At 38.4% G+C, this 12,989-nt stretch overlaps 1 long non-coding RNA gene across 1 annotated transcript in view; it reads right to left on the bottom strand.

Annotated features, from left to right (window-relative positions):
• LOC115353170 overlaps nt 1-12,989 on the bottom strand; it is a 251,442-nt gene that overhangs the window by 153,126 nt on the left and 85,327 nt on the right. Inside the window, exon 2 of the long non-coding RNA XR_003927468.1 lies at nt 10,389-10,494. This is a non-coding gene — a long non-coding RNA (uncharacterized LOC115353170). The remainder of the gene's footprint in view (nt 1-10,388; nt 10,495-12,989) is intronic.

Genomic DNA, 12,989 nt, shown 5'->3' with positions numbered 1-12,989 from the left:
AAGGACTAAATTATAAAACATTGGGAGAAATGCAAGCAGGCTTTCATAAAGTTAATCTTACATTTGAAACATATTATAGCTTTTGGATAATATACCCACAATAGAATCACTAAACGTAAAAGGCAAAATACTTTCCTGAGTCAAGAAAACTACACCAGGATTAAATCAGTCTAAAGTTCCTAAAAATAAGATCATTATTTAATTTATACTTAAAAGTCACTTCTGGAAACGTCTTTGCTGTAGTGTATTCATACCTAAGTTCTTCTATAATCTTTCTTAGATACTAACCAGAGATAGTGGTCAGTAGGAGTAGGCCAGAAGAAAAGAAAAAAAAAAAAAAGAGAAAGGAAACACAGCTACCAGTAGTACCAGTAGTAATGGACTAACTTCAGCAGAGAAAACATTTCTTGAATTTATATCCTAAATAGTTCAGCTCACTCAATTCTAAATCTATCATGTCTTTGGGGGGGGGGGGGGGGGGGGGCGGAATATCTTATACATGTATATAGGAATGTCAACTCATCTATTTGCAACTTTCTTCAAATGCCACAGAAGGCATCAAGATACAGGGGATACATAAATACAAAAGCAAATTGAGAAGAAAAAGTATAGAAGTAGGGGTGGACATGAAGGCAGAACAATCTTTCTTTCTAGTGAAATTATGTAGGAGAATTTCTTGACCAGTTATTGGTTTCTAAATCTGTGGATGATTTTGAGTATATTAATGTCATTGCTGAGTAAAAGCTTCCTCTGTTTCAACATTCAGAGTAGCCACAAGCTGGGAGTGCTGGGACAAGGTCAGCACAGCAGTCTGGACAGCCCAGGAGTCCCCGGCTGCCCTTAAGCCCGGAGAAGGAGCTCCATAATGCATGTGTAGCCAAAGCAGGGGGCTGGTGCACCTGTAAAGCAGACGTTGATTAAGCAAGCGATAATTACTACTTGCTCATAGTAACAGGACTTGTGGTACAGCTGTGCAAGCAGAGCACAGAAAAATGTGTATGTAGTAAAATGTGCAATTCAAGAACTAAGGATTTAGAAGAAGCAAGAAAGACGTCTGCAAAAGCAGAAAAAGAAATGAACCAGGCCTGAAACAGGTGGATCTTCCCCTTTTCTCTTGAGGATGCAAGCAGTATAAAAAAGATGGGTAAGGGAAGGAAGAAATACGATGTGTGCTTTCAGGCCTGATGACCTCAACCTCCATGACTAAGACCACTGAGGCATCAGTCAGCACTGATAGCCAGCATCAGCTCCCTGGTGTTGTATATTCACCACTAATCAAAGACAAGCTAGTTAAGGACTAATTGTTTGAGTATGTAATGATTGCTAGTCATTAAAAACTAACTACTGCCCCTGTGTACTCTTAATGTCAACCCAGTAAAGTGTTGTTTTAACTGGTTTGATTTATCAGTCTTTTAAGCACTGCCATCAAGGCAATCCTTAATTCCCCAATGTGTGTATATAAATACACACACACACATGTATTCAGTTACAACACATATCACATAGTTAAGTCCTGAAAGCACTCCATGCTTCTGTTACAGAGCTGTGTTAGTCACTCAGAAACCTTCCAAGGATACAGCTATATTTATGTGCATTTTGTTTCCCGCTGAGATACTGGTTTATGATGTGCAGATGAATGTTTATGCAGAACAAGCTGAAACATGGGTATCTTCCAATTGCCAGTTGTGCAGTTGTAAAATATGGCTGGCCAAGCAGATCTGGTTACAGTAATGTAAATTCAGTGAAAATGACTTGACATTTAGGTATTTTATGTTGACACTAAATTTTAAATCAGATGAAGTATCCATGTTTTAAGGTGGTACAGAAGATTAAAAGAGAATCTTAACTCAAAGGAAAACCTGATGGACATATTCATTGTTTCTTCTTTCTCCTCCACAGATCACTCCTTTCTAAATAGTCGATGGATAAGGCATTTCGCTCCATCTTTTATCAGCCTTACTTCTAGATCAACCCATTTAATATAGTCCAGCGACTATATTAAATGCACATAGATGCTTTTATAGGATGTAGAATTGAGTTCTAGAATGTAATAATTGAGAAATGTTGAGGAGACCACTGAAGCTGGTTGCTGAAGAATGTTTCAATTACCAACTAATAAAAAATTAATTGTATTAATGTAACTATTAATATCAAGTTATCACTTTGCATCCATTGCATAGAAGTTATGCTTCAGGAACAAATATTAACAAATTAATCTGGAAAGAATGCAGCTTGTCACCAGTAGGTGACTGGAGAATAACAAATTAAGGGGAGCAGGGAAAAACAGAAGACATGAAATACTTTCAAACATATTTTGAAAAAAATAATGTGCAAATACGTACAAAACAACATAATGCGTGAAGGCTTTACATGTAACATGCTAGACAAATCTGTTAGATCTCTTGCATAAATTATTGCCTGAACAAAAGAAATACAGAAAATCTCAAAATGGATTTCTGTACCATTTGCATCTGATATAAAACCACATTTAAACCTAAATGATTACAATCAAAAATACGGAGATAAGCAGACAAATTAAAATGTGGATAAGGAGATACACAAACAGGCAGCTTGGAAATGGAAGGAGATAGACTGCAAGGAGGTTACACAGGAAGATTCTCAGAGATCAGATCCATTATCTACTGTGGTCAAAACTTTTGGTAGTCGTGTTGGTGTGAACATTTTGATCATGCTGCTGACACAAAGCTGAGAGGCATCATCAGAGCATGACAGGACACAAAGAACAGAAGAATCCTCATGCAAAAAAAAAAAAAAAGTAAAATGAAGGATGTAATTAGAGAAACAGAGGCAAGCAAGCCATTGTCACATAGTTGTTATGCTGGAAAATGGGCTGCAAATCCACAGAGCCTCAGTGAGGAGGAGCTGATGGCTGCAGCTAGACATGCCCACTGAGGAGAGCAGTTTCTAGAGTGATACGTACTGCCTAAGGACCACCTCTCCCATGGTCCACCCCAGCCTGTCTGTAGGTCACTGTCAATAACCCAGTTGTTACTGACTCAATGGGCATAACCAAACCAAGCTGTTCACCCATGAGATACTGTTTACTGCTCTGGTGTCAATTCCTAAGTCGAACAGTGGATTTGTCACTCGAGTTTCTTTATTCAGGGAACCATGGTAGATCTAGAGCATAAAACTGTCAGAGATCAAAGGGGACAGAGCTGGGTCTGCCGAGCAGCTTGAACCCAAAGAATTACAGCCAGTTTCCCAAAGTAAACTTTTTGTCAGCGCCAGATAATCTCTTATTGATTACTTACTCTACTCATATCCAAGCAAGCATGCAAGCTCCAGTCTCGAGCATTATTGGGTCATTTCATTCTATCTATATAAGTATATAATAATATGTGAGTATTTTTCAGTCTGTATATCTTCCTCTCCAATCATATAGAGTTGTTGTGCTTATTGGTCTATTATTTAACAGCACTAACTGTAAAACTCCATGTAAAGCTCCATGTCACTTCAGTAGTAACAACCAACAATATTCAGACTTTATGCTGTACATTCTTAGCTTCTCTTGGATCTCTGTTAGGAAAAATGCCAAGCCACAAAATGTCTTGTGTCCCCTTCTGTTGGGGACTGAAGGAAAAAAAAAAAGCTACAAAGCTACTACAATAAGTTTAAATTCACTTTTTTGATTAACAACAAAACTTCAATTACAAACTCTTGAGTTAAAAATGACAGAGAAGTATTGAACATAGTAGATGGCCACAGGATGACTGTAAATTGGCAATCCGGTGCAGTTGCAAAGGAGACAACTACAATCCAATATCAGGATAATTATTTTCAGCAGAGACCGAGAAGCATTAGCATAACTGTTGAAGGTCTCAGAAAGATTTATTTGGAGTACTGAGTGCAATTCTGGGTGTGCATGTTCATCAAAGAAAAATATGAAGAATGCAAATCTTATCCTGTACGTGAAGACTAGAAGAACAAGACCGGTTTCTCCTGGAGAAACAAAGGGTGAAAGGGAAAAATTACTGCATAGAAATACGCTAGAAAAAGGTCTAAGCATAGAAGAGGTAAGAGAACTTTATGCATGCAAAGACAAAATAGGAACTAGGACTGAATGAATCCACAACTGTCCATAAGGAATTTCAGCCTGGAAATGAGAACACTCCTACCTGGTAGAGCAATAAAATTCTGAAACGTGTATAGGAAGGCAGGAGGAAGAGACACGCAGAAAAATGAAGTACTCTTTGGAACTTGCTATGTTTAGGAAGTGGGCTATATGCGTATTGCCTGGAAACTACAATCTGAAGATCTCTTCCACTTCATATGTTCTAGTAATCCCTATTCTGAACTGTCAGGAAGATAGAGTGGAATAATAATTTTAAAAAATAAAAAAAAATCATAAGCTTTCTTCTGTAGACAGCATAGAAAGGCCTACAGAGACTGAATAACTTAAGATTATAGAGGAAGTAAATGTATTTTGATCACAGAAGACCATATTTTAAACATTTGCTTAATATTTAATGACTGGGAACCTCCCTGTGTAAAGACCTTTAAATCAAAATATCTGCTAAGTAGTCGCAGTAGTAGCTACAAAATACAGAATTCTGCAGAACAGCTTTGCAGCCACTCCTTGCAAGTCAGGGGTAGGAGAATTAATTACACTTCATTCACTCAGTATCATAATACCTTTGTGTTGATTTCAAAAGTTCTCCTTAAAAGAAAGAAAAAAGAGAAACAGGACCTGAATTACTTCAAAGATTTTTCTTCCTCTTTGACATACAGTGATGTCAAAGCACAATAAATTAGCATTAATCTACATGTATTTTCATAAGACAAGTCTAAAAAAGTGTAAAATATTCCAATTCTTTGCAAGAGGTTTCAAAATATTCGCAGTAGTCTTAAACTGAATACATGTTCTCAATTAACTATACCTGGTCTTAGAACCCCAAATTACTTATAAATTTTTGTAATAGTACCAAAAGAATGTAATTTTTTCTCATCTGTTTCTATCGTATTCTTCCTATTGCTACATTATTACATTTTATGTAATAATTACTTACAATTAAAATGCATACTCAACTATATTTTTTTCTGCTGTGCCCTCCTAACTATTAGAGGTTTGAATACTTGCCATAAATGCTTTTCAAAATATGAGAAGTAGATTTCCACTCTGAAAGCTTTATAATTTTTCAGAAAAATTACACACCTTGCTTATAAGAACTTTAAGATTTCTATTATTAATGTCTAATAAATTCAAAGGATACTAAATACACTGTCATTCTTTAAAAATCTGTATTTTTTTTCTTTTTTAATTTCTGACAAATTTGTATAGATTTGTCTGCTGATATAGTATTTGAAAGAGTTAATTAAAGGCAATTGTGTTTACAATATTTTGATACTCACTGCACTCTACAGTAAAAGCTTATCTCTAAAATGTGCTGAATTTACTCCAAAATAAAAATACTTTCAAACAGCATTTGGTGTAATTCATTTTAATTCCATGTAAACAAAGCTGCACTTAAGTTGTTTGTTACCATTTCTCTAGAAATTTTTCATTAGTAGAGAGCAGATGGTTCATTTGACATCCAAACTTGATTTCCAGCACTAATGGATAGATGAGTAGCTATGCTTATGTTATCAAAGAAAAAGAAAATTGTATACAGTATTAACTATAAAGAACATGTGTTTTGCTGACTTCTTTTGCAAGTAGAGGTAGTGATCAAAATAGCCCACTTTCATTTTGAGGCCAAATAAAAAAGAAGAGGAAAAACAAAATCTGCTTGACAAGTCATAGAGCCAGTAAGGAGCTTCAGGTGTAAGCCAAAGTGCGGGGGGGAGGCATGTTCTCAATAGAGGGATCTGCCAAATGAACCATGGGGTACCGAAGGTAGATTTAAACAGTTACGTCGACCTCTTCCAATACAGTCCTGAATTTGGCAGTGACCATCACAAATTTTCCATTGCTGCAGACTTTTAAAATAAGTCTGGACTTCTACACTTTTCAGATATGCTCAACTTCAAACAGGAATTAGTATATGCAGATTCTCTATCATGCACTATGTGGGAGGTAAAATCACCAATATTGTTCTTTCTGCCTTGATAAGCGCCAAATCCCTTGCCTGGGCACAGAAAGCCATGCTGGGCATAACATCTTTCTCAAAGACACTTTCTTTTGCAGAGATATTATGCCATCTCTTGGTTTTGTTTTTTTCTAGACTAACTGATTCTTAATCCATGCCAGTTCTCCCTTTGTATTGAAAGCACTTTCACTGCCAATATTTTGACCTTTTGCTAATTACTCTTGTGATTAGGAGATCACAGCACAATGCCATCAGCAAAGGAGTACTTCCAGAAAACCATAAAGTTTTCTCAGTGCTCTTCATTGTCCTCTTTATGCACCCCAACAAGCGGTATGGATCACATAGTAAAGGCACTGCAGAGCCCACTTTTACCAGCAATGGTGACTTGGCAGGACCTTTTGTAGGACTGTTACTTACAGAATAGCTTCAACTTTTCAATTTGTCAGCACATTACATATCTGAGGGGGTATCATGGACTGGAAATCTTGAGGAAAACTTTGGTGCCGAGGACACCAACATGCACCAGGAAATGTAGCTTTCAAATGGCAGCTGAGGAAGGTCAAGTTTCCTTTCACTGCTTGAAGTCCAAGTTTTCCTGCCAAAGTGTGGGTATTAAGCAACAGAAAATATCCCTGGCACGGCTACCTTCAATGCATGCATTTGTTTACATGAAATCATCAGGGTATAACTAGCTATGTGAATTTTATAGGACTGTAGACAAATATGCTTTACAGAGTATGTGTGCTTTTGGGAAATGTACGTATGAAAGAGTTTTAAAAAAACTGTTGCTACATTATTAGTAGTACCTTTGAGAGAGTATTCATTGCTACAATAGTCACATTCAATGTTCTTAAGATCCTGATCCAACTATAAAATTAAATCCATGTTGAATGCTCATTAGTTTTAATAGATTTTGACTAAATTAGTGTAAAATAAAATTTTAACTTAAGAAAGATTGGCTTTGAAAGCGACCTAAGATCCCTCAGTGACTAATTTATTTTTGTTACGTTGCTGTAATTATAATAACAATAAAAAAATCCTTTTGGCACAAATACCTGAATTTTTTTATTTTTTTTTAAATAGGTATTCACAAACAAATTTTGTCAAAAAAATATTGGTCCAGACTGATCACTAAAATCCAACTGTTTTGGTATTATTCTCAGCTGTACTTCATTTCTCTACAATATTTTAACTCTTTGTCGTGGTTTAACCCCAGCCAGCAACTAAGCACCACGCAGCTGCTCACTCACTCCCCCCCCACCCAGTGGGATGGGGGAGAAAATTGGGAAAAGAAGTAAAACTCGTGGGTTGAGATAAGAATGGTTTAATAGAACAGAAAAGAAGAAACTAATAATGATAATGATAACACTAATAAAATGACAACAGTAAAAATAAAAGGATTGGAATGTACAAATGATGCGCAGTGCAATTGCTCACCACCTGCCGATCGACACCCAGTTAGTGCCCGAGCGGCAATCCCTCCGCCCCCACTCCCCCCAGTTCCTATACTAGACAGGACGTCCCATGGTATGGAATACCCCGTTGGCCAGTTTGGGTCAGCTGTCCTGGCCGTGTCCCCTCCCAACTTCTTGTGCCCCTCCAGCTTTCTCGCTGGCTGGGCATGAGAAGCTGAAAAATCCTTGACTTTAGACTAAACATCACTTCGCAACAACTGAAAACTTCAGTGTGTCTTCAACATTCTTCTCATACTGAACTCAAAACATAGCACTGTACCAGCTACTAGGAAGACAATTAACCCTATCCCAGCTGAAACCAGGACACTCTTTGAGAAGTTTTGGATTGTTCCAAACCGAATTTCTACTTAAGGAATTAGGATCTGTTTCCACTATACCAGATGTAGCTCATCACTGTTACAGTGTAATAATCTCTATGCAGTATTGTCCTCCAAACCAGCTACTAGTCAAAAGGACACATCACTGACTAAATATTGTCCTCTTCATTTCTCTCACCTTTAAATTTTTGCATTTTATATTGATGTTAAATTTTAACTAGTATTAGCTTCTGTTGCCGGCTCTTTTGTGCTCTTGCCTGGTAGAATGGGGAGCTCTTAAATGATTTTTTTTCCTTTGTGCAAGTACTAACATACTATCAAGGCACCTCCTAATCTTTTTAGCACTAGCTTAAGTTTTAAAGATGAAATTATTAGACAAATTTTCCAAATCTTTAGTTGTTTTCATGGACTTTCCCTAAAGATCTTATTCTTCAGCCATCAGTCCTAGATAGCAAAACTACACAATTACCCTACGCAAAGGGTTGGCTTTCCCTCTGCTTCATGCATTGAACAGGCTAGGATTGCTTCTCCCGCCAAGTACACATTTGCTGGCTCATGACTTCTCCGCCAAAACTGCTGTCCACATTCAATGACAGAATTCCTACTTTTGAGGAATGGAAAAGCAAATAGTCTTTTTATAGACCAACAAAAAGTATGCAAGAATCAGCTTAAATCGTAATTTTCCCAGCATACCTCAAAAACTTGAGTCTGGTTTGGGTTTTTTTAATTGGTTGAGTTTTTTTTTTCCCCCATAAAACTCAATATATGTCACCCTGTTCCTCTGGGATTCCAGCCTCAGTGAAGCCAGTCTGATTTTCTTGGTGTGTTTGCCTTTAGGGAAAGCCACATCTGACAGTGTTATGACAGAGTGCCCTTTCTTCAATATAGGAAGTGTCCCTCTTTCTTCCCAGGTGGATGTTAGCATTTAATCATTTCTCAAACAGCTGGTTAATTTGAAAAGGCTCTGTTAATTCACCACTAGCAATAATCATCCTGAAAGAGAGACAGTAAGGCAACTGGTCCAGCTGACATAATAAGCAAAAAAATGTTATCTTTCATTTCTAACCAGTGCAATATACAGCAGAAAAGCATTACAGAATGAGAGCAAGTTGCCTGGAAACAGAGTTGGATACAGCCACTGATGAAATGTTCATCAAACACCCCAATATGTTATTTTGATATTTCCTTTCTTGTACCTTCCACCCCTCACTTCATCTTCATTCTCCCCTCCTCAAAAGCCTTATATTTCTGAAGAAAAGTCTGTTCTGTTCACCGAGTTTAGGCCAACGGAACTTTGTGCACATTGTTTGCAAACAATCAGAAGTGCGCCATGAATAGCACCCTATTTTCAGAATCTCAAATATATAAAGCATTATTCCACCCCCACCCCCCCCCCAAAAAAAACCCAAAACAGTTTAAAAAAATTCCCTCAATAAGGCTGACCACAGAAGCTTTAACAGCCAGCCTGGGGCCTTCCCCGGGGCTGCAGGGAAACCCCTGCCCCAGCGGGGGGGGGGTCTCTCCCGGGGCCGCAGGGCCATCTCTGCCGGGGAGGGGGGCCCGGAGCACCTCCTGCCCTCCTCCCGCTCTCCCCTCGGGGCTGGCAGGGCTGTTTCTCACCCCGTTTCCCTCAGCCCTTTTGCCCTTTCTTCCCCAGGCTTTCTTTCCCCGAGGCTGAGGGGCTCAGCTGTGCCCGGCGGTGGGGCCGCTGGAGCCGGCGGGAACCGGCGGGAACCGGCTGGGTCCGGCCCGGGGCAGCCCCGCCTCTCCCCTCACAGCCGCCGCCGGCCCTGCAGCCCGGCCTTGCTGTCAAAACCTGCGCCCAATACAGGGAAAAATGCTGACTTCCAAAGGATTAAATGGTTACTTAAATGAAGTACTCTTAGGCCTGAAACTAACGAAAATAGCAAATGCCTGTGATTTTGTTATGTGCAAAGTACTACCACGTCAGCACACGCTTCTGTAAACTTAAAGCTTCTGCACTATCACAGGAAGCTATACACTCTCATGGCAGTTTATGTTTTACCTTTGAAAATCTTTCAGAATAAGTATTTAATTTACCTTTTTTGTTCTTTGTGTTTCTTCTTCAGTTTGCCTTACTTTGTCTCAAACAAGTTTTATGTGGTTCTACAAGTGAAACTGGCAGAGCTTTTACAAGACGTCTCAAGGGCATCCAACTCAAGAATTAAGATAAAACTCAGTTTATGATTGAAACTGTAAAGAAATACGCTTGTATAACAATGTGTTACATATGTGACAGCAAATATCTTCTAAGGCTCTTTTTAAAATAAAAATCTATTGGTCCTGAACTATAACAGCCAAGCCAGCAGCCTGTCTATACATTAACTTTGAGAATTGAATACATTAACTTTGGGAAATTAACAGCTAGCCTGTCCTAAAGAAGGGAAGATCACTTTGATTTGTGGGTTTGCACCCTTCACCAGAATTTCTTGAAACAAGAGAGTTTGCTCACAAACAGGACGTACATAGGAAGTAGGCAGAAAGTATACAGGAAGTATTCCCCTGGATACCAGACAAACTCTCACCTGCTTCCTGAGCCAAGGGAAGACTCACTGATGTCTTCTCTCCTCCTTCCCTTTCACATTTTTTCAATACCATGAAGCAGAGATGAACGTTTCCAGTGGAACCTGTCTAGAGGAGAGACAAGACAAATGGGGAGAATATTAGAACTTGACTCCAAACACTTTAATTTAATACTTCCTGATCTTTATTTTTAAAACAAACCACAAGGAGTTTTCTGAACATTACTTTCATGTTAAATAGGGTTTTCTAATACAGATGAATGAGAGAGTTTTCCACATCAGAACATTGCAAATTTCTTATTTTAATCTACTTCACTCCTACACACTAATCTTTATACATTTAATATACACTTAACACCTAGCATTTTATCATTATAGACACCTACTCAGCTAATCATGGAGTTCAAAAAGTTCCCATTGCATGGGGAAATAAGTTTAGCATATCACCATTATTTAAAAAAAGCTATAGGAAGAAAGCAAATACACCCTACTTACTAAGGTAAACAAATGAAACTTCATAATCTAATTGGAACAGAGCGTTTAAGATTATAGTCCTCACTTCATATTTATGGTCAAAGTGTTTTAAAACATAAATGACTGAAGATTTCACATCTTGTTTTTCTGATGTGAATTTTGGACATATCTCATGAGAGGCATTCATTCTATATCACTATAACAAAAGTGGCATGATTGCAAAATAATCAAACATTTCCCGTTAGACCAGTCAAACTTGTCAGTGCCCGAATGTTTTAATGCAACTATTTTGTGTAAATGGACAGAGAGCACACATAAACATCAATTACATAGCAAAGTGCACTGCAGCCATGGAGGAAAAAAAAAAAAAACAACAAACCCAGCATCAGTTATGACCAAAGCTGGTAAAAAAAATGAAGTCTGCACATCTAAAAAATGAAAAATCTCTATTTTCCATATCTTTTATCTTATGCTTTTATTTTATTTCCACTTTGTGTTAGTCCCCTTGCCTCGTTCCTTTTACTTTTACTTTCAAGAACAGCACAACACTGAAGGAGAAACTACCATTCATCATCACTAATCCACTCTTAGTCTTCCTTCTCACCGGGACTTTTCCACCTTCCTCCTCTTAAAAAATTTTCTAGATTTGGAAAAAAGGCAAAATGAAGCACAGACTGTCCATCATGATTTATTGAGTAGAAAAAGGGAAGAGAAAAATAATTTTAAAGTCTCAGTTGATTAAATAAATCTTAAATAAATCTTCAAACCTAGATTTCAGATTTCCCAAAGGCAGAAAATAACATTACAAACTGCTCTTCCCCCACCAAAATAAACTACATACATGAAAATGCTGGGTTAAAAGCTTTTGCCCAAAACTATAATATTGCTTACAATGTTTGAATTACAGTATCAAACACGAGTCCTCTATGATGTAGGTCAAAATGAGACTGTATTTAATATAGCCAATTAAAATATAGGTTTTAAATTTGTTTAATAATTCATTTGCTGGAAGCTCCCTCAGTTAGACTTCTCATTTTCCAAAACTATCCCCTTCTGATAAGAAATTTAATTATATTTTTCCCTTCTTAGTTAATTTTGAAACTGAAATCCCTGTAACAGGAATCAGACGAGTAATACAATGTGCCTAGTGTAGCAAGTAATGTAGTCTCGCCTTCCCCTAGAGAAACACAGAGTGGTCGAGGTTGAAAGGGACTTCTGGAGATCATCTAGTCCAATCCCTCTACTGAGAGGATGATCACCTAGAGGAGGTTTCCCAGCATCATGTCTACCAAGGGTGGAGATTCCAAAATCTTCCTGAGCAAGCTGTGCCGGTGTTTGACCAGGGTTTGTTGTTTGAGTTTTTTTCTTACGTTTAGGTAGAATTTCCTGTATTTTAATTTGTGCCCATTGTCTCCTGCCCTGTCACTGGGCAGCACTTAGAAGAGCATAGCTCTATCTTTGTACACCTTATAAGATTCCCCCTAAGCCTTCCCTTCTCCAGGCTAAACATACCCGGCTTTCTCAACCTCTCATTGTACGTTATATCCTTCAGTCTATTTATCACCTTCATCGCCCCTCACTGGACTCAGTCCAATAAGTCCACATGTCTCTTGTACTGGAGAACCCAGACCTTAATCCAGCACTCCAGGTGTGGCCTCACCAGTGCGAGTAGAGAAGATCACCTCCCTTGACATTCTGGCAATGCTCTTCCTAGTGTAACCCAGGAGGAGGCTGACCTTCTTTGCTCCAAGAGGACATTGCTGGCTCATGTTCAGCTTCTTGTACATGAGGATCACCATGTACTTGGGCATGACCATCTCATGGTTACTGCAGCTGAGGCTGCCCCTGACCTTCACACCTCTGACCAGTCCTTCATTGTTTGTAAGTATCAGGGCCAGCAGTTTGTCTTCCCTCATCATTCCTTAATCACTTTCATCAGGAAGTTATTATCAGTGAACTCCAGAAATCTCAGAGATTGCTTGTGCTCTGCATGTTTGCCCTTCCAGCAGATATCAGGGATTCGTGTCCCCCATCAGGTCCAGGGCTTGCAAATGAGGCTTTTTTGAGTTGTTTGAAGTAGGCCTCATCTATGTCTTGATCAGGTAGCCTGTAGCAGACCTCTACCACAAC

Source organism: Aquila chrysaetos, chromosome 18 (genome assembly GCF_900496995.4).
Source record: "Aquila chrysaetos chrysaetos chromosome 18, bAquChr1.4, whole genome shotgun sequence".
NCBI classification, from domain to species: Eukaryota; Metazoa; Chordata; class Aves; order Accipitriformes; family Accipitridae; genus Aquila; species Aquila chrysaetos.
This window is presented reverse-complemented; position numbering and strand designations above follow the sequence as displayed.